The sequence below is a fragment of the Hemicordylus capensis genome, chromosome 3 (genome assembly GCF_027244095.1).
Source record: "Hemicordylus capensis ecotype Gifberg chromosome 3, rHemCap1.1.pri, whole genome shotgun sequence".
Taxonomy (NCBI): Eukaryota; Metazoa; Chordata; class Lepidosauria; order Squamata; family Cordylidae; genus Hemicordylus; species Hemicordylus capensis.
Genome location: NC_069659.1, coordinates 157,843,956 through 157,871,423, shown reverse-complemented (window position 1 = coordinate 157,871,423; position 27,468 = coordinate 157,843,956). Strand labels below are relative to the sequence as shown.

Genomic DNA, 27,468 nt, shown 5'->3' with positions numbered 1-27,468 from the left:
AAACCACTGGGTTCGCCCACAAGCCCGATGGTTCTCACAATGAAGGGAAACTGCTCTGGGCTCCCTTAGCCCAGTTTTCCTCTTTCATGTGAATAGCCTCATTCATTGGCCTTTAACATGTCAGTTACAGGGCTTGTTGAATCTACACCCAATCTGACCACTTCAGCAGATGGATTACTCACAAACACATTTTGGGAACCACACTGGTGAAATAATCCAATAACCTAGGGATGTGCAGATTGCTTCAACTTGAAATGGGCTGTTAGGAGGGTTTCGTGCTTGAAACAGACCACCTTTTAAATAAAGGGCCTGTTTCCAGCTTGGAGTAGAACAACCCAGTTTCTATCGAAACGTTTCAAAATTCCAAGTGCCATTTTGGAGGCTTGTTTTTTCCTTGCTGGTTGGTTTTCTGGCACTGGCTTCCAATGGTCTTGTGATCTCCTTGCTTCTTGGCTTGTTATTATACAAGTCAAATGTTGTCATGGGCAACTGTATCTCCATTGGCTGGGGAGAGGGAGAAAGGAGGGGAGACACAAAAGGAGGGAATTTCAAAATGTATTCAAAGGGAGGCAGAGGCACTGGGAAGCAGAAGGAGCCCTTATAGTGTGCCTCTTTTGAAGAAGATACATCAGGAGGAGAGGAGGAAGGAATCAAGGAAGGTTTGATTTTGTGGTTTTCTTTTCCAAGCACTGAATATAATATTCTGTGCTAATGCTGGTATAATTATCTGGTTTTGCTGGATCTCAGACTGACAAAGGTAGAACTTGGGTGCATGCTTGCCTTGAGTTATGTTTTTGTTTGTTTGTGAGATAGTGTTGTGGTGAGAAATGGACATTGGCAGTTGTGTGTGTGTGTGTACAGTATTTCTTGGTAATTACTTTGATGAGCTCCATGTCTGGCCATGAGACTAACTGTGCTGCACTCACTACGCTGACGTGCTCTGCAATCTGCATTGCAAGATGTACTTAGTCAAAATATGGCTGAAGTTGATCTGATTGAGTTTATGGCTATGTTTGCTACTAAGGGTGCTGCTGTGGCAGCTGTTGCAATGCTAGTAAGGAGCCATAATTGTGTGTGAGACAGTAGCTTGTGTCAATGATGTTACTACACTGCAGGCACTGTTACTGATAGTGGATTCTGGGCCAGTGATTCCTTTTTGGTCATTTGGACTATGTTTGAAATGTTTTGGGAGGTACAGATTCCCTTTTACTGTGTCCTTCTTCAGTGTTTGTTTTTCAAGGCATTGTTTTTGCAATGCATTTTCAGATTGCAATGCAAAACTTGTACGCAGTGCACTCTGTGACTGCAGTTTGTTCCGGCCATAGGGAACAATGGGGAAACTTGAAACACCCCATTGTTCACCATGAGTAGCTTCTATGGACACCAAAGTTGGTTTTGTGGTAGAACATGATAGGTGTTACCTACCACCTAACCCACTAAAGAAATGGGCAAGTGGGTGATTTTCATTTAAAAACAAAAACAAAAAAACCTTGGCCATTTCTTCTGTGGGTTGGCGGCTAGGTAGCACCGATCACACTCTACCATGCAACCCACTTTGGTGTCCCTAGGAGCCACCCATGGGGTGTTTCAAATTTCCCCATTGTTCCCTATGGCTGAAACACTCAACAGGTTTCAAGCTTATTTCATCAAAACAACTGAGATTGGCTGCTGTTTTGATGAGATGTTTTGGCCGTTTTGTGTTTCGTTTCAAGCTCAAAACAGAAAGCAAAATCCATTTTGTGCACATCCCTAAAAGAATCACTTCGATGTACCACCACACATGTAACCAGGACTAGCATCAGGAGTTGGCATGGTTGGATAGCCGCCAAGGTCCACAGTTGAGCAGGGGGCCCATCACCAAGAAACCTCTAGCTCCTTGCTGCTGTCCTTCATACTGTTCCTATCTGATTGCTTGCTTGTCCCTCTGGCTCAGAGGGAGCAAACAGTAAGAACGAGCAAGAGGAGCCTGGACCATTGAATGCTCACTCATTTACTCATCAGCTCTCTTCCTGGCAAGGGAGGCGGCAACAGGATGAGCAGCATGACCTTCCAGAAATGGCAGCAGGTGGGGTGGGGGGTCTTTCCTGAGGACCCAGCACTCCATTCAACATTCACCCCATGCTGAAATGGTTTGAAGTGGTTTCAGTTCAATCATTCAATTATTGTTACTATTTAACAAGACTTTATTAAGTATACAAGCCTTTTGTTAAGTACAAAAGACTGGGAGCCCTCTTGTCTGTAATTCATTTGCACAGCTACAGTCTATGAACAAGCACATCTGTTTCATCTGAATGCTATTCTATTAGCAACTTAAGAAGTAAATTGTTATCAGTGTTACGTTTGACTCCTGAAAGAAAGCTGTAGTGGAAGAAGGTACTTCTTAAACTGCTAATAGAATAACAAACAGTGAGTAATTTAATTTTCCATCAATTAACCACTGGTGCAGCCAGTTAACAAAACATGAAGGTCACTCTGAAACAATGCTAAGTGAGAACATAAAATAAGAACAACTTTACTGGATCAGACAAATGGCCCAAGGTCATGTTCAGTTTCCAAAAGGAAGCACTTTACTACTGAAGAACTTAGAACAAGCAGAAGAATATTAGAGAGCACCAAGACTGTTGCATCCCTTCTTATTCTACCCCAGTGTCAAGCAGAATATCATAGGGCACAATCACTTAGGGTGAATACAGACAATCACGTAGCTGAAAATCCTGGAAGAACCTTGCAGGATCAGACCAAAAATCAGTGTGGTCCATCCTGCTTCTTCCAGTGGTCAGCAGATGCCCCTGCAATTTTCATTTGTGCGGAAGCAAGGTTAGAGGGAAACCTGGGTAGAAGTAATTATGTGGAAAGCAAGGTAGGTTTTCCTCTTACCTTGCTTCCACACAGCTGAAAATTGGGAGCACACTGGGTAGAACACAGTTTTTGATTGTGTGAATGATCTCCATATGTGGTGTCAAGCAAATGGCCACCACATGTAGACACACATGGGGTTACTGCTGAACTTTTTACACAGCATATTTGTAGTATCATCAGTCTTGCAGATGGGACTGAGATCCTGGCACTCAACAACGGTAGTAGAAAGAAGATGGATGGCAAGGAGGGAATGATGATGGATAAGGGAGAGAAGCAGAGGCTTGGCAGTCCCAGCCAAGAGGCTTGACAGACCACCTACTGAGAAGCAGGGCCACCTGGAGAGCAGAGCATATCATTTAGTGAGACTCAATATTTATGAATCTAATACCAGCTGGAATTCTTGACAATAACTGCACTTTGAAGACCATCTTCAGGATGGAAAATCCATCTTAACTTATATTCAAACCAATCCTCTACATCAGGCCTACTCAACTTAGCCCCCCCCCCAGCTGTTTTTATTTATTTATTTTATTTATTTAACATATTTTTATACCGCCCAAAACTTATGTCTCTGGGCGGTTTACAACATAATAAAAACAGAAGTAAAACATTAATTAAAACAAAAACAAAAAGTTTAAAACATTACAACAAATTAAATTTCGTAAAAGAATATTTTAAAATAGCATCCAGACCATTAAAATTATATTAATTAAAAGCCTGGGTGAACAGATGCATCTTTAAAGACTTTTAAAAAACTGTCAGAGATGGGGAGGCTCTTATTTCACTAGGGAACGCATTCCAAAGCCTTGGGGCAGCAGCGGAGAAGGCCCGTCCCTGAGTGGCCACCAGACGAGCCGGTGGCAAATGCATACGGACCTCTCCAAATGATCTCAGTGGGCGGTGGGGTGCATGACAAAGAAGACATTCTTTTAAATACCCAGGGCCCTAGCTGTTCAGAGCTTTATAGATTATAACCAACACCTTGTATTTTGCCCGGAAACATATCGGCAGCCAGTGTAGCTCCTTCAATACAGGAGTTATATGGTTTCTCCAAGATGACCCAGAGACCAACCTGGCTGCCGCATTCTGGACCAATTGTAATTTCCGGACTACATACAAGGGCAGCCCCATATAGAGTACATTGCAGTAATCCAGTCTGGAGGTTACCAGCAGATGTACCACTGTTTTGAGGTCATTCACCTCAAGAAACAGACGTAGCTGGCGTATCAGCTGAAGCTGATAGAAGGCACCTCTGGCCACCTCCTCAACCTGGGACACCAGGGAGAGACTCAGATGCAGAAGCACCCCCAAACTGCGTACCTGTTCCTTCTGGGGAAGTGTGACCCCATCCAGAACAGGCAGATCAAAATCATCTCTTGAGTTCTGACCCCTCACAGTGAGTACCTCCATCTTATCTGGATTCAGTCTCAGTTTCTTATCCCTCATCCAGCCCATTACTGACTCCAGGCAGGCATTTAGGGAGGTTATGCCTTCTCCCAATGATGCTGACATGGAGAAATAGATTTAGGTGTCATCAGCATACTGATAGCACCCTGCATGAAATCTCCTGATGATCTCTACCAGCGGTTTCATTTAGATGTTAAACAACATCGGAGACAATATGGAGCCCTGAAGCACATCGTACAAAAGTTCAGATTTTGAAGAACAGCAGTCTCCAAGGGACACCATCTGGAACCTGCCCGAGAGGTAGGAGTGGAACCACCACAAAGCAGTGCCTCCAACTCCCAACCCCCTCAGAAGCTCCAGAAGGATACTATGTTTGATAGTATTGAAAGCCGCCGAGAGGCCCAAAAGGACCAACAGAGTCACACTTCCTCTGTCCATTCCCAATTGTAGATAATTCATCAGGTCGACCAAAGCAGTCTCCACCCCACAGCCAGCCCGAAAGCCAGTTTGAAATGGATCAAGATAATCAGTTTCCTCCAAGACTGTCTGGAGCTGGGAGACCACCAGCCTCTCAATTACATTGCCCAGCCACGGAAGGTTGGAGACAGGCCTGTAGTTGCTCAACTCTGAGGGATCCAAGGTAGGCTTCTTCAGAGGAGAGGAGAGCTGGTCTTGTGGTAGCAAGCATGACTTGTCCCCTGAGCTAAACAGGGTTTGCCCTGGTTGCATATGAATGGGAGACTTGATGTGTGAGAACTGGAAGATATTCCCCTCAGGGGATGGAGCCACTCTGGGAAGAGCAGAAGGTTTCAAGTTCCCTCCCTGGCTTCTCCAAGATAGGGCTGAGAACGATTCCTGCCTGCAACCTTGGAGAAGCCGCTGCCAGTCTGTTAAGACAATACTAAGCTAGATAGACCAATGGTCTGACTCAGTGTATGGCAGCTGCCTATATTCCTATGTTCCTAGAAGCGGTCTAATAATCGCCTCCTTAAGACAAGGAGGCATTCTACCTTCCCTCAGAGGGAGGCATCCTACCTTCCCTTAGACCAGAATTCCCATAATTCCCAGCCACAGTGGCCAATAGCCGGGGATTATGGGCATTGTAGGCCAATATATGCAGGAGGACCAAAGTTGAGCAGGCCTGCTCTACATATATACTCATGTAGCCAGTCTATATTTAGTCAGACTACTGGTCCTTCTAGCCCAGCAGTGCTTTCTATGACTGTAGCATTTGGAGGCCACAGACTTTTTTCAACTGTCCTCCTTACGGTCTTCTTAACTGGAGATGCCAGGAACTGCACCTTAGGTCTTTTGCATGCAAACATTTGCTCTAACACTGAGCGATGATCCCTGACTGGCTTGTTCTCCCTTTATACACTTCAGACACAGCGCCAGAAAAGGGCCTATCATTGCAAACTCCTCATTTTGTATCTTAAACATTGGCGTACCAGCTGGTTTGCACACCCCAACAGACTCTGTCCTCAGTATGATTGATGAATGTGCAGGCAAAGGCTGCTGGGGTGTAATAGTTTGCCGGCCAGCATACTATGAACATCAGCAAGATTAATGCTTGAATGAATCGACAGACACACACAGATATGAAACAGGAAGCAGTTTCATGCCTCAACCCTCCTTCCCAGCTGTGCTCTATGTGAGGATAATGTGCTGCTTAACTGTACTAAATATTCTGCAGAATGATAGCATGTTAGAGATTAAAATGAGAAGAGAAAATGGGCACTGAGATCGTTTTAGACTAAGAAGCATCACTATCTACATACTTGAACATGTTGAAAATGTTCTGTTATTAATAAAGTATAGGCTAGGCCTCAGAGTCTTTTCCTTCTGTGGTCAGTTATGGGCTTCTTTTCCTCTTCATGCAGTCCCTCCCATAATCAAAGCAGCTCCTAAAAGGGACACCGTGACTCAGTGCTGCAGTTGCAATGGAGGGGATCCATAAACTGGAGCTTGCAAATCTTGCTGTGGGCAGGGCAGATGAAGGAGTCAGTAGGAATGCAAATACCCACCCAAGGCTCATCCCATGAAACTGATTGCCAAGAAATTTAGGACTGACAAAAGGGAATACTTTTTCACAAAACACATAATTAACCTATGGAATTACCTGCTACAAGATGTGGTGACAGCCACTAGCCTGGATGGCTTTAAGAATCACTTAAATAAATTCATGGAGGATAGATCTATCAATGGCAACTAGTCTGGTGTAAATAGGCCACCTCCCGCCTAAGAGGCAAGATGCCTCTAAATACCAGTTGCAGTGGAGCAACAGCAGGAGTGAAGGCATGCCGGTGGGCTTCCCGGAAGCATCTGATGGACCACTGCTGGACTAGATAGGCCTTTGGCCTGATTCAGCAGGGCTGTTCTTATTTGGTCAGTGAAGGAATGTCCAAATACACTTCCCATTTTACGTTAGGCAAACTGTGGCGACCATCTAGGATTGTGTACCATCTAGGGGTGTGTAGAACTCTATGGGGCCATTCACATGACCTACTGGGCAGGTGGTGGGCTGGTGGTGGGGAAGGCTTTCCAGATCTTGCCTCCACCGCCGGCCCCGCCCCCCCGCAGATGATCCTTCATTGCTCAGTGGGAGCATGCTTGATGCCGTGCTCCATGCAGCACAGAGCAGGGTCGATTGATCTGAGGCCAGGACTTGTCCCAGCCTCCATGAAGCCCACAATGCATTGGGAGATTCCCCCAAGAGGTGGGTGCTCAAGGCTCCCATCTCTGTGTGAGGCTGGGCTGGAAGCAGCCTATGCTCGCACACGAGCAGGTTGTGGGGGGTGACCTCACTCCCTTGAACTCGGGCTAAACAATCTAGCTTGGCTAGACAGCACTGGCCTGCCGAGATTGGGTCCGATCCTGGTGGTTCTCATGCAAAGCCTAACCTGGGCTGGGCATCCCTAGCCCAGGTTAGGCTGCATGTGAGAACAGACTCTACCTCTAGATGGCCACCACATTTTACCAAATTTGATAAATTTGTTTATATCAAAACATTTCTGGCTTCCCTTGAAATTCTTAACGAGGTGCTTCAGAAATAAGGTGAATCAGCAGAAAGGAGCCTTGGGATAGGACACTGCCTCCTCTCCTTGCCTCTTACTTCTCATTAGTTACTTTCTGGCTTTTGGTTTCTTTCTGGTTACTTTCTGGTTTTTAGTTCAGAGCTGGTTGAGGTGTTCTACAGTACAAAAAAATTATTGTTGAAATAACTCACCACCTCTGGCGGGCTATTGCTGCTGCAATGGGGTCTCTGGTGTCTTCCCTCGCCGGCCTCCCCCTGGTCTTTGCTGGGCTGTTTCTGCCTGTTTTGGGGCTGTTCTGGCCCTTTCTGATGTGGCAGTGGCCATTTGGGAGGCCACTGCACATGCGCCCTGGCCATGACCTGGCTGCAAAAATGGCCAGGGCACATGTGTAGTGGCCTCCAAAATGGCCATGCCACATGAGAAAGGACTGGAATGACCCCGAAATGGCCCGAAATGGCCCAGGGGAGATTGGGGGAGGCCGGTGGGGGAGAGGGAACTGCTGGAGACCTCCCTGTAGCTGCAGCAGCACCGCCAGAGACAAATAGTTGTCTAATATATATTACTGTAGAACCCCCAAACTGGCTTGAATTCGAGCCGAGCCAAGGTTTTCTGTTAGGGGACAAAACCAAACAAGCCCAGTTCAGTTTGAATCCAGTTTGGACTCAAACCAAACTGGGAAACGGGTTTTGTGAACACCCCTAAATATGGTGATTGTTTCCAGGGTCACAAATCAGGATTAAACTCTGGTTTGCAATCCTTGATTGCAGAGCAAGTGTAACCTTAGTTTCCCAGTATGGACAAGATGACAAGCAGATTTGCCACAAACCAGGAAGTGGATGAAGAGAAGAGATGAGTAACAAGCATGTGATCCTGAGGTTCCTCTCTGCTCATTTACATAATGACAAACTGTGTCTGAACCAGCTTTATACATTTCACCTGAAGAGGAATGATACACACATTGAGGCTATTCTCACGGTCATACAAAATTGGGCTAAAGGAGCCTAGCCCGATTTTGTATGCCTGTGAGAACCACTAGGCTGGCATCAAGCCCGGTCTCACGAAAGCGAGTCACCCACTAAAACAACCCTCCCCTAAGCCCAGGTTAGTGGAGTGAGCACTCTACTAACCCGGGCTTTTTGATCATGAGTTGCTGCGTTGTCAAGCCGTGCCGCAGCAACTCATGAGTAGACCCCTGACTGGGAGGCTTAAAAGCAGGGCATGCTGCGCAGGGCATGCTGGAGCTTCCGGAGGCCATGCAGCCCCTGATCCTCCCAGCCCCTGCTGGCTCCGTAACAGAGCTGGCAGTCATGTGGGCAGCCAGTTCGGCCGCCCGGAGCAGACTGACTACTCATCTGCGGGGAGAGCGGGCTTAGCTCGCTAACCCTCCCCAGGCTCTTCTCACCGATTGTGAGAAGAGCCTCAGTGACTTTCAATTTCAGTACCAAAAAAGAGCAAAATTTCAGTAGAAGTTCCATGCATAAGTTCCCTCTGCAGGCACCATGGAAAGCATCAAAGTAATAAATAAAAATAAAAGTAATATGAATACGAACACTAATACTAATACATAAAGACCAACATTCTCAGGATCTCTGCAGCATTTTTTAATCCATTGTCCCACTGTACAGTTGGAGGGAGAGATTTTTGCTAATCTCTCCTTATCTTGAAAGCACTATTTAGTGTTCATAGATGATGTATTCATATATGAGCACTTCCGGGGAAAGAAGAGATTGGTGAAAATGGCCCCCACCCACATAGTTGGAATCTGTATTACTACTGGCAAGTGCTGCAGAGGAGATTTTCATCTACTGCCTCTACATTAGGTGTGTGCACAAAAGCAGTTGGCCTGGTTCGGTTTGAGTCTGAACTGGACTCAAACCAGACAGGGCAGTTTGGTTTTGCGCCTTCTCAAACCCCCAGTTCTGTTCAGTTTGTGGGGGAGTTTGAAGTTAAAAAATATATATAAAAAATCAATTTACCCCTGCTGTGGCTGTGGGATGAGTGGGTGTGTCTCCGGAGGTTCCCCCTCCCTCATCATGACCCAGCCACACAGAGGACCATGGGGCATGTGCGGTGGCCTAAAACTTGGCCACTGCAATGAAAGCAGGCCCAGAAGAGGCCAAAGACTGCCTGAACCAGGCGATTTCTGGCACTAATGGAGGCCGGCAAGGGAACCTATGGAGACACACCCACCCCACGGCCATGAGAGTGCCCCCCAGAGGGGAATACATTGATTAAAACCCCCTTTTAAAACTTTGAGCTCCCCCAACAGGTCACAGGATTCGGCTCAATGCCAAACTGAACCAGGGGTGGAGGGTTTCGGTTCGACATCGAGTCGTCAAACTGAACCAGATCTATGTTGATCCGGTTTGGTTCTGAACTGGTTTGCACATCCCTACTCTACACCATTAGTGAGGGTGTTGCCTAATTAATCATAATGACTGACATTCTCTGCAGGGCTGCAGGAGATGCAAACAGAATGGAGCATAACTGCACTCCAGTCTTTCTCCACAATTCCAATGGTGGTGGAGGAGGGAGGGTGGGCACAAATTTTTCTGCTCTCTCCCACTTCATATGGAGTTTTTACTCCAGGTATTTGTCCTTGATGACTGCACAACCAATTTGTCCTTGAAGGCTGCACAACCCTATAACAAGGGCACATGTGTGGATGCATGTTGTAGCCTAACATGGAATCTATGTCTGTGTGAACTGTGTGTGACTCAATATCAAGAGTAGCAAGCATATTTTGCCTTTAACAAAACCAGGAATAGTATCAGGAACAGTTATGAAGCCCGTTCATAAGAGGGAATGACAACCCTTCAGTTATATGGAGACAATGAAGCGGTATGCCTAGACACAATGCAGTGAGGGTTAATGGTGTGAACCTTTGAACTGGAGCCACACATTTCCTTAGAAGACAAACAGGGTCATTTGAGGGGGAGAAAAATTCTTGTAGAGTTATTGTTGTTTCAAAGGTAGCAGCTGACCACTGTTTGGTGGTGGCAACAGCGGATGTCGTTTTTCTTTTCTTTTTCTTTACAGTTTATACCACTCCGGAATGGAGTGATATTTTCTGCTGGGGATATCAGACCTCTCCTACATCAAAGTGATCCCTGTGCTATATTAGCCCCTTATCCTTCCCCATGGCAAGGATTTGTGTGTGGAGCAGTGGGGCTGGGTTGCTTGGTGAAAGCAGAAAGACTGACAGGTACCGGAGGAGCTGTATTTCGAACATCTTAGATTGTTCCTATGAAATGGCCAAACACCACTTGAGAGGGCTTCCACATCGCTGGTGGTCTTGAACCTCACTAGTGAGCCAATACTGTTCCCTGCCGCAGCTAACTTAGAAACCGCAGTCATTGAAAATCACACCTGCTCCTATCTGCACAGTCCCATTTTGTTTCTTGGTTGTGTTAAGAGTGTGAACAAATGTTGGAAAGGAGGGGCAGAATGTTGGGATCTGACTTTTATAGACAGGTAGTTTTGCAAGCAGAATAACACAAGATTCAAAGTTACAGATTCAAACTCGGCATGCAGCTGAAACGAGCCATTTTGCAGAGTCGGCTGACATCTCTGACATCCCCCCACCCCCACAAGGGATTTCATCTTCTATGGACAGCATATATATGAACAGAAATCTAAAGCTTTGATATAACTCACATTAGAAAGTGGGAAAAGAAGCTTAACCAAACAGTGGTTTGTACAGACTGTGTGCTTCATAATCTTTTTGACATGCTGTCCAGAAGAATCAAGCCGGAAAACAAGGGGATTGAGAGGAGACTTCCTAAGTGATTTTAAAAAATAATACAGTTTCTTAATTCATCAACTGTTATTAAATTAGTTTGCTCCTTCAGCTGTCACTGCAGGTTTCTTTCAGAAGAGAATTCAGCAGTTCGGTAAGACCGCAGGGCATATATTCACAAAACCATTTAAAATGCATCTTTCTTTTGCAGATGTTCTCTGCGGATTCTCTCTCACCACCCTCCTCTACAAATAGCAAGAAATTAATAATAATAAAAACAACACTCTTTTAAAAGAAAACAAACTAATAGCCTTGAAAACATCTTTATGCTCAGATCTGTGAACAAATAACCCATCGTCTAAAATTAATTCTATCACTGGCAATGGAACATTTGTATTTGGAATGAAAAGGAACTGGAAATAGATGAGTATGAGACACAGACCTAGGCTCAGACTGGCCCACAGGGCAATAGGCATATTCCCGGTGCACCCCACCCACAGGGTGCCCCTGTGCCCTTTCACACTCAGCAGCAGTGAATACTCCCACCCTTAATTACCCATTCTGCTCAAAACCCGGTGCCCTCCCCACAGACATTCCACCACCCTCTCAGTGCCCCCAGTCCAGCCCTGCCAGACCTAGCCAGAATCACGACGAAGAAAAGAAGGATATAGTTTAGCTTTCTTCACCGTTTTATTTATTTAATTATCCCAGAAGAGATTGTGGAAATGAGTTTATATTGACTAGATGAAACCCACTGGAATCCTCATTACGTTTGTACAGCAAGATAAATCTATGCATCTTATTTGATATCTTATGTTTTTGTATTATTGCATTGAGTAAACTGTTGGATTGCATCTCATTGGCTGCTCCTGGAAAAGTCACTCTTCCTAAATCTGGACTACTACAAAAAAGCATTGGGAAAATGAAAAGGAAGAAAACTGTAAATAATGCTATGAAAATAATACAGAATTATGCTATAACACACTATTTGGCATCCAATGAGCCCTTTCTCATGATTTAGTGAGAGGGCTCCAGGGCGGGTGGCGGGGAAGGCAGCAGAGGCTCGCCTCACCTCACCCCCCCTCCCTACAGACAAGCAATGTGAAGTTGCTGGGCTCATGAATTGCGTGCCCGGATGGTCCGTGGCTGCCACAGACAGCGTGGAGATGCGGGGTCTGGATGCATTGTCCCCGCCCAGAGAAATCTCTCAACGCACTGTGCAAGCATGCAGTACATTGTGGGGATCCCCCCTGTGATGGGCAGGTACCTAACTGTGTTTTAGTAGCCAGCGCTGGCACACGGTCAATTGAATGGGGTTAAGGGAGCACCCTCTCTCTTAACCTCATTTAGGAGCCCGGCTTTTTAGCTGGGTTTGGTGCCAAGGCACCACAGCCTTGAGTGTACAGTAGGGGCGAGCAAATGTTGGCAAACTTTAGCTGGCTCAGGAGTGCCCTGTGTCCCCCAAAAAGGTTCCCCTGAGAGCTACATAACCCTCAGGGAAACATTTTAGAGTGTTTCCCTGTGAGTGACACAGGGCACTCCTGGAGCTAGAGCGAAATGACATAATTTACTCCCCCATGCTGCATGCCTAAGGCTCTTTGCCCCCATGCAGCTAGAAAAGCTGTCCCTCGCACCTGGCATGCTACCATGCCATACTCATCATCCTGGCATGCTACCAGAAGGCTGGTCTGAATGTAAGCCAGTAAACCCCTCCCCTCCCCCCCCAAATGATACTCTGTCATGCTCCAAGGCAAGCCCATATGGAATAATGAACATGGGTAGGGAGCATTTATCTAGAACTCATCAACTCTTAAATGAGCCAATACCTAAATAAAGGAGTGGCGGTGGTTATAACAAAATATAATGGAATCCTAAAATCCAAAAAGAGTTTCCTATAGAGCCTACCTATTGTAGCACTGCATGAACTCCTGCACAAAAAAGCACTAGCAGCTGTTTCTCTTCCACTCATAGTTCTTGAAACCAACTCTATAAATTATCATGGGCTTCATTCCCTGACCAAAACCTCTTTCCTGTAATTGTTTTAAAAAGCCAATTGACTTTGATAGTTGACTTTGATAGGTGGACCTCATTATTCACAGGGGCTGCATCTCCACAGATTATCATGGATAACAAAACCATGGATAATGAGTCATTGAGGTCTATGGAATCACAGGGGTTAGGTTCTGAAACATCAAAAAATTGCTGGAAAATCACCTTTAAAATGTGAAAATGAGACAAATAAAGTATACTACCATGTTCCGCAGGTCTCCTGGCATCCAACAATGCCCCCCAATGCCCCCCCAAAAGTCCCAAATGGAACGGGGTCATGGAGGGGGGCAGGCATTGGGGGCCATGCTGCCCCTGGAAGTTCTAGTTGACTGAAGGGCCTTCGGGATGGGGAAAAATGGAAAAATATTAGTGAGCTATTGAGGAGATTCTCACAAATAATCAGAAAGTTCCTAACATGTCAAATGAAGAAAAAGTTGTTGTTTGTATTAAATAATAAATGGCTGACATGATGTGCAGTCTACCGACTCTGTAAGGATCTGCTGCTGGGCTCTTGCAGATCAAAAAGGAAACTCCAATATTGCCCTGAGGCAGTGATTGTGGAAGCAGTGTTTCTTCAGGTTTATGTATGCAGGACAAAGGGAAAACAAGTAGAAATGAAAAAACAGTAATTGTCTGAAACTTGGCACTCTTGCACCCATACTGGATGCTGGCCATGGATGCTGGCCATGGGAGGAGAGCTGGTCTTGTGGTAGCAAGCATGACTGGTCCCCTTTGCTAAGCAGGTTCCACCCTGATTTGCATTTGAATGGGATCTGCATTTGAATAGGAGTCTAGATGTGAGCATTGTAAGACCCTTAGGGGATAGGGCCACTCTGAAAAGAGCACCTACATCTTGCATGCAGAAGGTTTCCTCCGGGGCATCTCCAGATAGGGCTGAGAGAAATTCCTCTCTGCAACCTTGGATAAGCCGCTTCCAGTCTGCGTAGACAATACTGAGCTAGATGGACCAATGGTCTGACTTGGTATAAGCAGCTTCCTATGTTCCTATGCTTCCTCCCTCATTGTAACTCCAAATCCAGCAAGATAGGGATTAAAGAATGTTATGGATTTGTGGGAAATCATGGATGAAAATGTGGACAGAGGCTGACATAATCCACAGCATTCCAGAGATGGAACACTGTGTGTTGGGGCTGCTGCAGAGTTGAAAAGCATTCCTAGTGTAGGTAAGAATGGGTGGCAGCACAAGCAGCACTTCCGCAGTTTCCCCCTTTTCATAAACTGGGAAAACTGAAGAAGCACTGCTTGCACTACCACCCATTCTTACCAGTGCTGAGGCTATTTCTGTCTCTGCAGCAGCTCTTGACATGCAGTGCCCCATCTCTGAAATGCTGTGGATCATGTCAGCCAGTATCATTTAACCTATCTGGCCTTAATAGTTTCCTTTGCAAATTTGGGAGGTTATTTTAACAGTTCAGTATTCAGGAGGGAGGTTTGGGACAAGATAGGGAAAAGAGCTTCCTGAACCTCAAACAAACATGTGATGTTTGAAACTTGTACAAAGAGACAGAAGAATCATAGTCTTGCAGTATTTACTTTTAAAAAACTATGCACTATTATATGTGTATAATTTTGGCAATTGCATTAGTGAATTATTACTACTCTAATTCCCTTTTTGATGTTTGCTATTCACTCTTGTTACAGACATAATATCTCCTGAGTGGAACTAAATATAACATTTGATACAACAATATCAATGTTCCTATGGACAGAATTCAGCAATGCAGAGGATATGGCACAGACTTATCTATTTAATTTACCATATATGAAGACTGGAAGAATAGGATCCAATAGTTATTTCTATACAGGGAAAACAAATTATGAGCAAATCTCAGCTAGCTCAAGGTAGCAAAGATAAAACTGTTGCATACTCACTGCAGTTGTATTAAATCATGAGACAGATCCTTGGAGAGGCTGGAATTTTTTATATTAAAGTTAGCAGTGCCTCTGTTTGTCTATATTAAATTGCCTGCACTTGCAGAAAAAAAGTACCTAAGCCTTTTTTTTTTTTTTAGCAAACCTTTCGGATTACAAACTTTTGATCTCTGGTCTTTGTGCTATAAAACTACAAAACCCATCAAGAATTGTGATTTCAGGTGAAAACACAGATGCAAATTTGGGCCTTCAATTAGAGTTGAAAAACAAAGCATGAGACTCAGCTGGAACCTACTGCAACATGGAAGTGCCAGGGTTTGTTTGTTTTATTTTTGTTTGCTACAGAAATCTCTTGACTGGGGCCAGAGACATCATGAAATACTGAATGAAACCAGTATTTTACAGAATCTTTACTATACCTTTGGAAATGCCATTAATCTGTATCGTGGCAGTGAAGGCTCTGACGCCAGCGGCTGAGCTTATGTTATGACACTGAATGTTCACAAGCACTCCAACAGCATTCCCTTCAGCATTTCAAGGATGGAAACAGCAGTGTGGAGAGCTGAGGAGGGTTTGGCAGGGAGAGCGGGCTCTCCCTGCAGATGATAATGCCACTGGCCCTGGGTGGCTGGATTGGCTGCCCACATGATAACCAGCTCATTATCATGGGGCGGTGGGGATCAGCTTTTTGGATGTCCAGGTATACTATGTCAACTGGATCACATTTATCCACACACTTGTTGACACTCTCAAAGAACTCCAAAAGGTTCATGGGCCAAGATTTACCTTTGCAGAACCCATGATGGTTCTCCCTGAGCAAGGCCTGTTTTTCTATGTGCTTTAGAATTGTATCCTTGAGAATGCATTCCATCAATTTGCCAGGAAACGACATTAAGCTAACCAGCTTGTAATTTCCCGGATTACCCCTGGATCCCTTTTTGAAAATCAGTGTTACATTTTCTATTGCTCTGGTACAGAGTCTGATGGTAGGGATAAGTTATATATTTTTGCAAGGAGGTCGGCAATTTCACATTTGAGTTCTTTAAGGACTCTTAGATGGATGCCATCCGGCCCTGGTGATTTGCTAGTTTTCAGTTTTTCCAGACAGTTTAGAACCTCATCTCTCGTCACTTCTATCTGACTCAGTACTTTAGCCTCCATCCCCATTAGCCTCCATCCCCAAAAAGCCTGGTTCAGGAACAGGTATATGCTCAGTATCCTCTGTCGTGAACACAGACACAAAGAACTCATTTAGCTGCTCTGCAACCTCCATAATAATAATAATCCCTTAATAATCTCTTCACTCCCTCATTGTCTAATGGTCCAACCGCCTCCCTGGCAGGTTTCCTGCTTCTGATGTATTTACAGAAATTTTTGTTATTCCCCTTGATACTTTTAGCTAAATGTTCCTCAAACTCTCTTTTCGCCTCCCTAATTGCCACTTGGCATTTCTTTTGCCAGAGTTTGTGTTCCTTTCTGTTCTCCTCATTTGGGCAGTCCTTCCAATTTCAGAAGGAAGTCTTTTCCCCTTTTATGGCTTCCTTGCTAGAGGTTCTACTCTGCCTGCTATATGTTATATTCATTCATTTTGAATAAAGTCTTCTTCTGCTTTAGAAGTCAAAAGGGTGGCTGCATTTGCACACAACATGAAAACAGAGGTTGCCAAACCCGTGGTTAATAACGTGAAACCGGAGGTTGCCAAGCCCATGGTTAATTTTTAAAATTGTGATTCACATCACAACTGTTCATCCAACAGTGGTCCAGCAACCTCTGTTTTCAGGGCAAAGGAGCCCCTTTCTCTTCCTGGTCTTCTGAGGTCACATCCTAGCAAGCTCCGTACCATTCGCATCACCAGACAGTGGGCAAGACATCAGACTGTCTGCAGGGCAGCAGCCATTGGCCATGACCAAACCAGACTCCTGTCCCCATGGTGGCTTGGGGACTAGCACTCTCATGAGAGACCAGGGGAGGACCTGTGGCTTACCAACCTTCAGTCTTCCATCAGACTGCATACTCATGTGTTGAACAATTTATTTAAAAGGGCCCCTGCTTGCTTGCCCCCCCCCTCTGGTTAATGATAAAACTTTTGCACAGAGACCCTCTTCTCTACAGGGAAGCCTTTAATGCACCCTAAAGATAGTTTGATGCTCCATATCTCCGGGCATAGCCAGGTGAGAAGACTGCGAAACACCAATTCCAGGGACAGATCTTTACCCTCATTCAAATTTCCTGGATTTGTACCAGCATTGCACCGTGTGGAGATCTACCACCATAGGGAATTGGGGGCAAAGGGAGCCCCAGTTTTCTGCAACCCCAGGAGAGTGGGTTGTCATTCCTGGCAAAAATAAAGATGGACATGTTCAAATGGGTTGGCGGGTTGGCAGAGGGTACACTTTGACTGCTTCTTTGCAGCAGTCAGCAAGACAGGGAGATGGTACCTTTCCCCATGGCTTGCTTGTGTGGAGAACCAGGCTGGGCAATATCTGCCATCTGGCCCACATATGTGTCTCCATGGCCTCTCATGAGAGAGTGGTCCATGGAAGAAGGGATGTCATGACATGTTATTCGTGAGTCTGCCCAACACCCCTATCCCCACAAATGGTTCTTCTCATGAGTTGTGAAGGGATATCCCCATGGCCTTACACTCTCATGAGTAAATAGTGCATTCAGGAGCAGCATCTATCCTCAACACCTGTGAGGAATCTCTCCTTTCACTGGAGGCAATTTTGATCCTCCTGCCCTGCCCTTCTCAAGAATAAACCTAGGGACCATACACATTCACCCAAGGGGAAGGGGCTGGTCCCCCTTTCCCCTACATCATTCTGCAAAAAATAGTCTTGAATTATTCAATGATTCCTGTGTCTTCTCTTTAAGCTGTATCCCATGTATTGCCGCTCAGTCCTTATGTTCCCGTCTCAGTGATCTAATGGGGTTGACCTGTTTATGTTGCAACCGTGACAGCATGTGCTTGTGAACACAGATCTTGATTGCTTCATTTTCAGAGAGCTAAGCACAGTACATGTTTTGCCATTCTGTCCCCTTTCTTTCCTGACTGACAGGAAGGGGAAACAAGGGGCAGAGTGGGAAGAGGGCATGCCCCTATGTGACTTTCCCATTTGAAAGGCTTGGAAGCTTACGATGGGAAGTGGTGGCATCCCTGTTCCTTAGATCAAAAATGGTGGTCGGAGAGGCAGCCAATGAGAAGTGACACAGGCATGGAGCAGGTGTGATACCCCGTGGGTCTGGGCCACCCTATCTATGATTACATTTCCAAAAACTGCATGAATCTATGGTTATGGAGGTATCTGCATTTGGAAATAACACCACCACTCTAACCTCTCAGGATAGGGTGGTAAAACTCAATCCGAAACAAAGGTTCAAACTGGAGTGTGGCAAGGCAAACTGCAGGTCATTTTTGCCATGAAACCGTGGTTGCACACGTTCGAATGTTCACAAATTCCAACCTCTACACCATTTAACTGTGGTTTAGCGTTACATGCAAATGAGGCTGGATCTATTACCTACATTGAAATATACGAGGGGGGAAAACCTGTTCTGTTATCAACAGTTCACAGGAGGTCTCATCAGCATATAAAATAGCAGGCAGTGGATAACAGTGTTCCCTAATGTTCATACATGTGCCTAGGGATCAGATGTAGTCAGTCCCTACCCAAACGATTCACTTCTAGAGAACCAGGAGAGGATATTAACTCTGAGGAATGGATAATGCTAGCTATTCACACAATCAAACTTTTAATAAGGTATTACTTACAAAGAAAAGGATAGTATAAAAACAGTGATTCCTAGTACAGGAAATAAGGAACTATATAAGGAAATAAGGGCAGGAAATAAGGAACTATCCCTAATATATAAGGGCAGTTGGAGACCATGGAAATGCCTAAGGAACAAACCCAACAAGTATGTTTGTAGTCCAACTTCTGTGAGAGAACTACCTCACAGTGCTTAGGTGTGTAAGGTTAGATAAAGGAAACAGGAGAACTAGGGATGCAAGCCTGAACATAAGAGTACAGTAAAAGAACATAAGAACAGCCCTGCTGGATCAGGCCCAAGGCCCATCTAGTCCAGTGGCCCACCAGATGCCTCTGTAAGGTCCACAGGCAAGAGGTTAGGGCATGCCCTCTGTCTTGCTGTTGCTCCTCTGCAACTGGTATTTAGAAGAATATTGCATCTGAGGCTGGAGGTGGCCCATAGCCACCAGACTAGTAGCTATTGTTAGACCTGTCCTCCAATAATTTGTCTAAGCCCCTTTTAAATCCATCCAATCTAGTGGCCATCATCACATCCAGTGTCAGAGAATTCCATAGATTATGCGCTCTGTGAAAAAGTATTCATTTTGTTAGTCCTAAATTTCCCATCCTTCAGTTTCATGGGGTGACCCTGGTTCTAGTTTTGTTAGAGAGGGAGAAGAAATTATCTGTGACCAATTTCTCTCCTCCATGCATAATTTTATACATCACTACCATGTCACTACCATGCATAATTTTATACATCACTACCATCTCTTTTGCAAACTAAAAAGTCTCAGATGCTGTGATTGATTGATTGATTAAGTGCCATCAAGTTGTTGTTGACTCTTAGCGACCACATAGATAGATTCTCTCCAGGATGACAGATGCTGTAGTCTTGCCTAATAAGGAACATGCCCAAGATCATCTTGGTGACCCCCTTGTACAGTTCTATGATATTATTCTTAGGATCCGGTGACCAGAACTGTGTGCTGTACTCCAGATGTGGCCATACTATAGATTTGTCTAAGGGCATTATAACATTAGCATTTTTATTTTCAATCTCCTTCCTAGCATCCCTAGCATGGAATTTGCCTTTTTCACAGCAGCCACACACTGAGTCAATACTTTCAACGAGCTGTCCACCATGACCCCAATATCTCTCTCATGGTCAGTCACTGACAGCTCAGAACCCATCAGTGTATATGTGAAGTTGGGTTTTATTGCCCCAATATGCACCATTCTACATGTGCTTACACTGAACCACATTTGCCATTTTTTCACCTACTCACCAGTTTGGAGAGAACCTTTGGAGCTCCTCACAATTGTTGTGGATTTCTCTACTCTAAATAGTATAGTGTCATCTGCAGATTTGGCCACTTTCCTGCTTACCCCAACTTCTAGATCAATTTTGTCTCTCTTTGACACCTCACTGATTTGCTTCTCCAACTCCAGGTCACTCTCAGTGTTTTGATCTGGAGGTCAATATCACATCCCTAGGAACACATTTCCTTTCAGTCCTCATATTGTCACCCATAATGATTTTGTGGAGGAGTTAGGTCCTCCTTAGGTTTTGTAGCCTAAGTTTTCTAGCTTGTTGGATTCTATCTCCTCTTTAATATACAGTGTCCCAGTCCATCCATCCCTGTCCTTTCTGCAGACTTTGTATCCAGGAATAACAGTGTCCCACTGGTTCACACCCTTCCATCAGGTTTCCATTATGCTGACTATATCTATGTTTTCATTAGCAACCTAGCACTCCTGCTCGCCCATCTTGACTCGGATGCTTCTGGCATTGGTATATAAACACCAATAGCATTGGCACGTGCTATCTCCTTTACTGGCGCTTGACCGTTTTGACCAGCTGTCATATGTTTCAGTCTGCTCTACTCCTAGTTGTACTCTGTCCCCTTCTAGTTTATCTGAAACATTTGCACCCTTAGGGGATTTTGCTTGCCAAACCAGATACCACCCAGTTCCTGTTGGCAACCCTCCAGGCATCATTTTAAAAGCTGCTTTGTGACCTTTTTTATTTTAAGTGCCAGCAGTTTGCTTCCATCTTGGTTCAAGGAGACCTTCCCATTGTTCTTGGAGACCTTCCCTTTTGTACATACCTTGCTTGCCCCAAAATGTATCCCAGTGCCTAACAAATCTAAACCTTTGCTCCCGGCAACAACATCTCATCTATATACTGAGACCCCTCACATCTGCCTGTCTCACTGGCCCTGCCTGTGGAACAGGTAGCACTTCAAAGAATGCTATCCTGGTTGTCCTGGTCTTCAATATGCTACCTAGAAGCCCAAATTTGGCTTCCAGGACATCCCTACTGCATGTCCCATCATCATTGGTGCTGGCATGCTGCACAACAGCTGACTCCTCACCAGCACTGCCTAACCGTCTATCTAGGTGCTTCATGATGTCTTCAACCTTTGCACCAGGCAGACAAGTCACCATATGACCTATATGTGGGTCAAAAACTCATCTCTCTATGCCTCTAAAGAGAGAATCACCCACTACTAGGTGGCTTCCAACCCCTGGAGGAGTATCGTCTGTGCGAGAGGATATGGATGCACTACCCAAGGATGCACCCTTCTAAGGTAGCATTCCCTTTTTCCTGAGACTGATGTCCTCCTTCCTGGAGACCTTCATTCTCCATGATATAAGAACATAAGAACAGCCCTGCTGGATCAGGCCCAAGGCCCATCTAGTCCAGCATCCTGTTTCGCACAGTGGCCAGCCAGATGCCTCTGGGAATCTTGCAGGCAGAGTTGAGAGCACACCCTCTTTCCTGCTGTTACTCCCCTGCAACTGGTGTTTAGAGACATCTTCCCTCTGAGATTGGAGGTGGACTAGTAGACAATGATAGACCTGTCCTCCATCACAGCAGAGGAGCTGTCAGACTGGGGGTGGGATGCCTCTATCATATTCCTGAAGGTCTCATCCATATATCTCTTTGCCTCCCTAAGCGTCTCCAGGTCAGCTACATTGCCTTGGAAGGAACGAACATTTTCCTTCAGAGCCAGGAGCTCTTTGTGCCGAACACATACCCATAACTGCTGCCCTTTAGGCAGATAGTTAAAAATGCAACACTCCATGCAATGCACTGGGAAGCCCTCCTCCCCATCTGGATTCTACCTTCATAACTGATTGTATTGGCTATTTATAATATATAGGGCTTGTTTACTTGAAAGCTAGATGTTAGCTGGAGTTGTCCGCTAATAAAAAGGTTTTAAGCTATGTCCTCCAAGGAAATTACAAACACCTCCCCACGCACTTCCCCGCTAAACTCCATGCAAAACTCCTTTCATATCTGTTAGTAGGCTCCTGTGCATGTTTTATGAACTCTTGAGTATTAGTTCAAAATAGGGATGTGCAAACCATTTCGAATTCAAACTGGTTCAAATTCAAACCGGGGTGGTTCGATGGTTTGAATTCGAACTAAACCAGCCATCAGGTTCGAGCTGCAGGTTCTAATTCAAACCAAAATGGGAGTGGTTTGATTCAAACCAGTTAGGACTGGTTTGGACCTCCAAAAGTGGGTGGGGTGGTAGCTGGCACCCATGGGTACCTACCACCCAAACCCCAAAGCAATCAGACACTTGTGCATTTTTAAATGAATTATATATATATATATATATATATATATATATATATATATATATATATATATATTCTCATAGGGTATAATGGGACTTGAACCAGCCCATTATGCCCTATTGTGGAGCACCTATGGGTGCTAACAACCACCCAAACTCCATAACAATCAGACACTCCTACGATTTTTTATGAATATTTAAAATATTTTTAATTATTTTTCTCATAGGGTATAATGGGACCCAAACCAGCCCATTATCCCCTATTGTTGAGCACCTAGGGGCACAAAAGTGGGGTGGGTGGTAGGCAGCCAGGGGTACCTACCACCCAAAAAACCCCAAGGCAATCAGATACTCCTCCGATTATGGGTGAATTTTAAAAGTATTTTTGAATTCCTCATAGGGAATAATGAGGATTGCAGCAAATGGGAGGGAGGAAAGGGGAGGAACGTCAGGAGGAAAGGGGTGTCCTAGAGCGGAGTGTGGTGTGTGATAGTTCCCAAGGTGGGCAAGAAAGCTATCAGCATTATTTGAAAGGAATTGGGCAAAGGGCTGATTTTTAAGTGATTATTTCAAATAATTCTGATAGCTTCCTGGCCCCCCTTGAGCACTACCACCCACCAGAATCCACTCTAGGACACCCCTTTCCTCCTGACGTGAAGCTATACATTTGCTGCAATCCTTACTTGCACCTTACTTGCCAAGGTGCCACAGGGCATCCGGCATGGGCTCCGGTTCTGGCAAAGCATCCGGCACTAGGTCCCTGAACCTGTCCACCTGGAAACGAGACAGGGTATCAGCTATGTTATTCTGGAGCCCAGAGAGATGCCGGGTGACAAAAAGGATGTTGAAGCTGAGGCACCAGAGCACAAAAACCCGCAGGAGGCCCATCACCCGTGCAGATCGAGAGGTCTGGGCATTGACAACCTGTTCTACAGCCTGGTTGTTGCACCAAAAATGCACTGTGGAGTTGCCCAGAGGAGCACAGCCACCACAATTGGAAATAGCTCCAAAAAGGTCAAGTCCCGAGTCACACCCCAGTCCACCCAAACACGCGGGCAACAAGCTGCGCACCACCTGCCCCTGAAATAAACGCCAAAACCTACACCTCCCGCAGTGTCTGAATGTACTTGCAGCTCTGCCTCCAAGAGCTGCTCTGTCCTCCAAAATGAAACACCGTTAAAACTGCCTTAGAATTTCTCCCAAACTGCCAGGTCTTCCTTAATGCCCCGAGTAATGCGGACCCTGTGATAGGGAGCCCGCAACACGGCCATCAGGCCACAAAGGAACCTCAGAAAAGCGCGACCAGGGGCAACCACCCTGCAAGCAAAATTAAGGTGCCCCACCAAAACCTGTAATTCCTTAAGCGTAGCTTTATGAGCACTTCCCATGGCCTTGACCAGCTCCAGCAGCCCCTCAAGCTTGCTCTGAGGCAGGAACAGCGGGCTACAGTGTCCAACTCGATTCCTAAAAACGCCAGCCGAGTAGAAGGACCTTCAGTCTTGTCCCATGTTAGCGGGACCCCCAACTCCTGCATCAGTTGTACGAAGGAGTGTAACAAATGCTGGCAGTCAAAAGAAGCAGCCCGTCCAATAAAAAGAAAATCATCTAGAAAATGCACCGTGGACTGGAGACCTGAGCGTTTCCTAATTGCCCATTCCAAAAATGTACTAAAGGCCTCGAAGGCCGAACAGGATACTGAGCATCCCATCGGGAGGGCCCTATCAAAATAAAACTTACCAGCAAATGAAAAGCCCAGCACGTCGAAATCCGCCGGATGCACCAGCAAAAGGCGAAACGCAGACTCGATGTCGCATTTAGCCAAAAGGGCACCGGTGCCACAAGCGCGAACCACCCTGACCGCCTCATCAAAAGAGGTGTAGCGCACTGAACACAAGGCATCAGGGATGCCATCATTAACTGATGACCCCTTGGGATAAGAGAGGTGGTGGATAGGGTGGAACTCCCCTGGTGCCTTCTTGGGCACCACTCCTAGTGGGGACACCCTCAAGTTGGGAAAGGGGGGTTGATCAAAGGGACCTACCACTCTCCCTGCTGCCACCTCCTTTCCTATTTTCTACTCAACCACCACTTCCATGCCCACCACAGACTTCAGGTTCGAAGCCCTGAAGGCTACCCGCTGAGAATCAGATGTTATGCGAAAACCCTCCAAAAAACCCATCCTCAAAAAATTAACTGCCACTCTATCCGGGTAATCCTGTAACCATGCCTCTAAAATGTCCAGCTTAACTGAGCTGGGGCCCTTTTCCCACAGTGGGGGGGAGGATTCCCCTTCCTACCACCTGGCTGGCGGCTCCCAGCATTGCCACCCCAACCTTTCGCCCGTGGGCAGGCAGAAATCGGGTGTCTGGCACCACACAAACCGCAGGTGTGCCTAAATATACAGGGGTTCCTGCAACACCGGCCCCCTTGATTAAATTCCCAGCAAACCAGGTGGGGTTGAACCCACTGCTGGCCCGAGGAGGGCTGCGTAGCATGTCCTGCAGGCCGCGACAGCAGATGGCCACTGTCCAACCGCTCACCTTCCACGTTGCGTGAAGGGGACATTATAAGGAGCCAGGCTTCAGGGAGAGGGATATCCCAGGGCAGGGCAGGGTTCAAAGCTGCATGCATGCGGAAATTTTCATCATAGCGCAGCCAGGCTGATCTTGCGAAATCTGACACTGCTCTATGAATTATGTCTAGGTACTTGACTATCGCCAGGCCACAGGCTGGCTGAGCCTGTATGATGACACCCATGTAAATAGTATACCCAGACAACCGGTTGTTCCAGGTTTTTTCCACTGGCTTACGTTTGGAAACGGTGTGGTCCTTGCAGGATTCTCCTTGTTTATGCTTAACCTCTGGTTCTCGAAATAAAAGGCTAAACATATCCATGTATTCACCCTTCAAAAACTTTTCTTTCGTAGCAGGAAGCAAATGGTCACCCAGGGGAAGCCCCATACCCCCATATGGAGAGTACTGGGGTGAAGGTATCACCCCATCGGGTAAAAGCCAGTGCTAGAAGCAGAAGCCCCCATGCTGGACTGACCTGAAGCCAGAGGACCTCCCATGGCCTGTCGTGCCACCCCATGTATACCAAGCCAGGGCCCCAGAGGACCAGGAAGGGGACCGGTGGGCCATGATTGTGTATGAGGAGACCAGAAGGGGCTCACACCCCAACCCTCAAAAGAAGGTATCGGCCAGGGATATGCAGGCCACGGGTCGGTACCTTCAGGAGGTGATGGTGTGGTGTGGTCACCTGGGACTAAGGACGCAGATCCCATCCCTGCAGTCGGATCAGGTCCTTCAGGCATGCCCGGCGCTGTAGCTTCAGGTGTCACCGGAATCAACGGGCCGCCGGGTTCTGGACGCGCAGGCACCTCAGCAACAGGCACAGCCGCACCTTCAAGCGATGCCAAACTGTCAGATAGAGATTTTAACATCTGCGCTTTTGGGCTACTATGCAAAACAGGATGCTGGAGTAGATAGTCCTTGGGCCTGATCCAGCAGGACTGTTGTTCAGAAGAGGCTATGTGTTATTGCAAGGAAAGGAGTAGAGATGCAAAGAAGCTAGAGGGTATGGAAATGTGGGCTCGGGAACTAAGGGGCCATAGTGAACACATTAACTCAGAGCTACTGTACCTTTAAGACACTTAAGGTGAATTCTGCTAATCATGGCTTTTACTGTCACTACAGCATTGTAACCTGACAATGTTGGATACAGCAAGGGCCAGAAATCAGAAGGCCGGAGCTGCATTTCACATGTTGATTTGTAATTAATCTACCAATTCCTTAGCTGAAGGTTTCTAGTTTAATAAGTAATGGAAGCATTCCCTTCCTCCAACCTTCCCTCCCTCTTTAGCTTTGCATTTGTTGTTAGACAAAGAAATAAACAAGCTGCAGTTAATTTGAACTTGAAAGCCTAAGAGAGAATAAAATAGCATGTTTCCTACAAACAAGGCCTTCATCTAGCATCGATTTCATTTCCCCCTTAGGTTATAACAATGCAGAGCCTTTTTAATAATAAAACTCCTGACTTCAAGGGAAACAAATCTTACTGTAGAGAACCATTTGATTTAAGTGGTAAACCCTATCACTCTCTTCTGCACCAAGTGTTTTAAGGTCATCTCAGACTACTTGACAAAAGGTAAGGTAAAAATCAGATGGTGAACAAATTCAGCATAACTAACTTTATTTCTCATCCTTGAAAATTACTACTAGGGCTGACAAGCCTGCCTTTAATAGTTAGCATTTGAAACCACAGGAAACATAAAAGCCGCATTCTTTCATCTAAATGTATCTGCATCGTGCGTTCCAGAATACACACTCAAATTCAGACATAATTATTATACAAGTATAAGTAGAACTCTTAACGGTGAGAGGAAGAAAAGAATCGAAGTTGAAAGATGTATTAATACAGATAGAGTTAGGAATATAGATAATTATTGCCTTGTTATGAAGGTTTTCTCAGCATGTTGGCTACAAGTGAGGAAAGCAAATCAAATGCAATTTTTGAAAGAACACACTGGGAATTGGAAATGATCTGAGCAGCCATCAGTTCCAGCATTACCTTGAAGCTACAGAAACATGCCATAATTACAGATGCTAACAAAAGAGATTCATATTACACATCTCCTTTGTTGAATATTCCCCAGGCCAGATTGGGGTTTTAACAACCAAATCCTAGCATGTTTCCTCAGACATGGGACCCATTTAGCTCAACAGCACTTGATATTGTGCAAATTGATTTGAATTTGTTGACTTGAATCTGGGTGATTTGAGTTATTTGAATTTTATTTTTTATTTTTACGTTTGAATCGAACCATCCCTAAAAGGGCAATCCAATTCAAATTCTATATGAATTTTTGAAATTCTATTAGAATACAATTCTATTCAAATACAATTCGAGAGCCAATTATGTTATTCAGAATTTCTTCTTTAAGAAATTAAAAATAAACTAAAATAAACAAACCTTTCTCTGAGCATATTCTGGTGTAAAAAGTAGTGCTTTCAGGTAATTTAAGTAACAGGGCAAGGGAGGAAAGAAGATGGAAGAGAGAGGAAGAAAGGAAAAGAATGAGAGAAAGGTGGGGTAGAAGAGGAAGAGAGAAAGTGGCATGAGGCTATGTGCAGACTCCCAGAGG

The 27,468-nt window shown here is 45.4% G+C and overlaps 1 long non-coding RNA gene across 2 annotated transcripts in view; it reads right to left on the bottom strand.

The window, feature by feature from the left end:
- Nucleotides 1-27,468, bottom strand: part of LOC128351001 (uncharacterized) — a 161,081-nt gene that overhangs the window by 6,195 nt on the left and 127,418 nt on the right. Inside the window, exon 4 of one of the 2 annotated variants that reach the window (XR_008319542.1) lies at nt 183-504. The exons of the other annotated variant lie outside the window; for it this stretch is intronic. This is a non-coding gene — a long non-coding RNA (uncharacterized LOC128351001). The remainder of the gene's footprint in view (nt 1-182; nt 505-27,468) is intronic. 2 annotated transcript variants of the gene reach the window in all.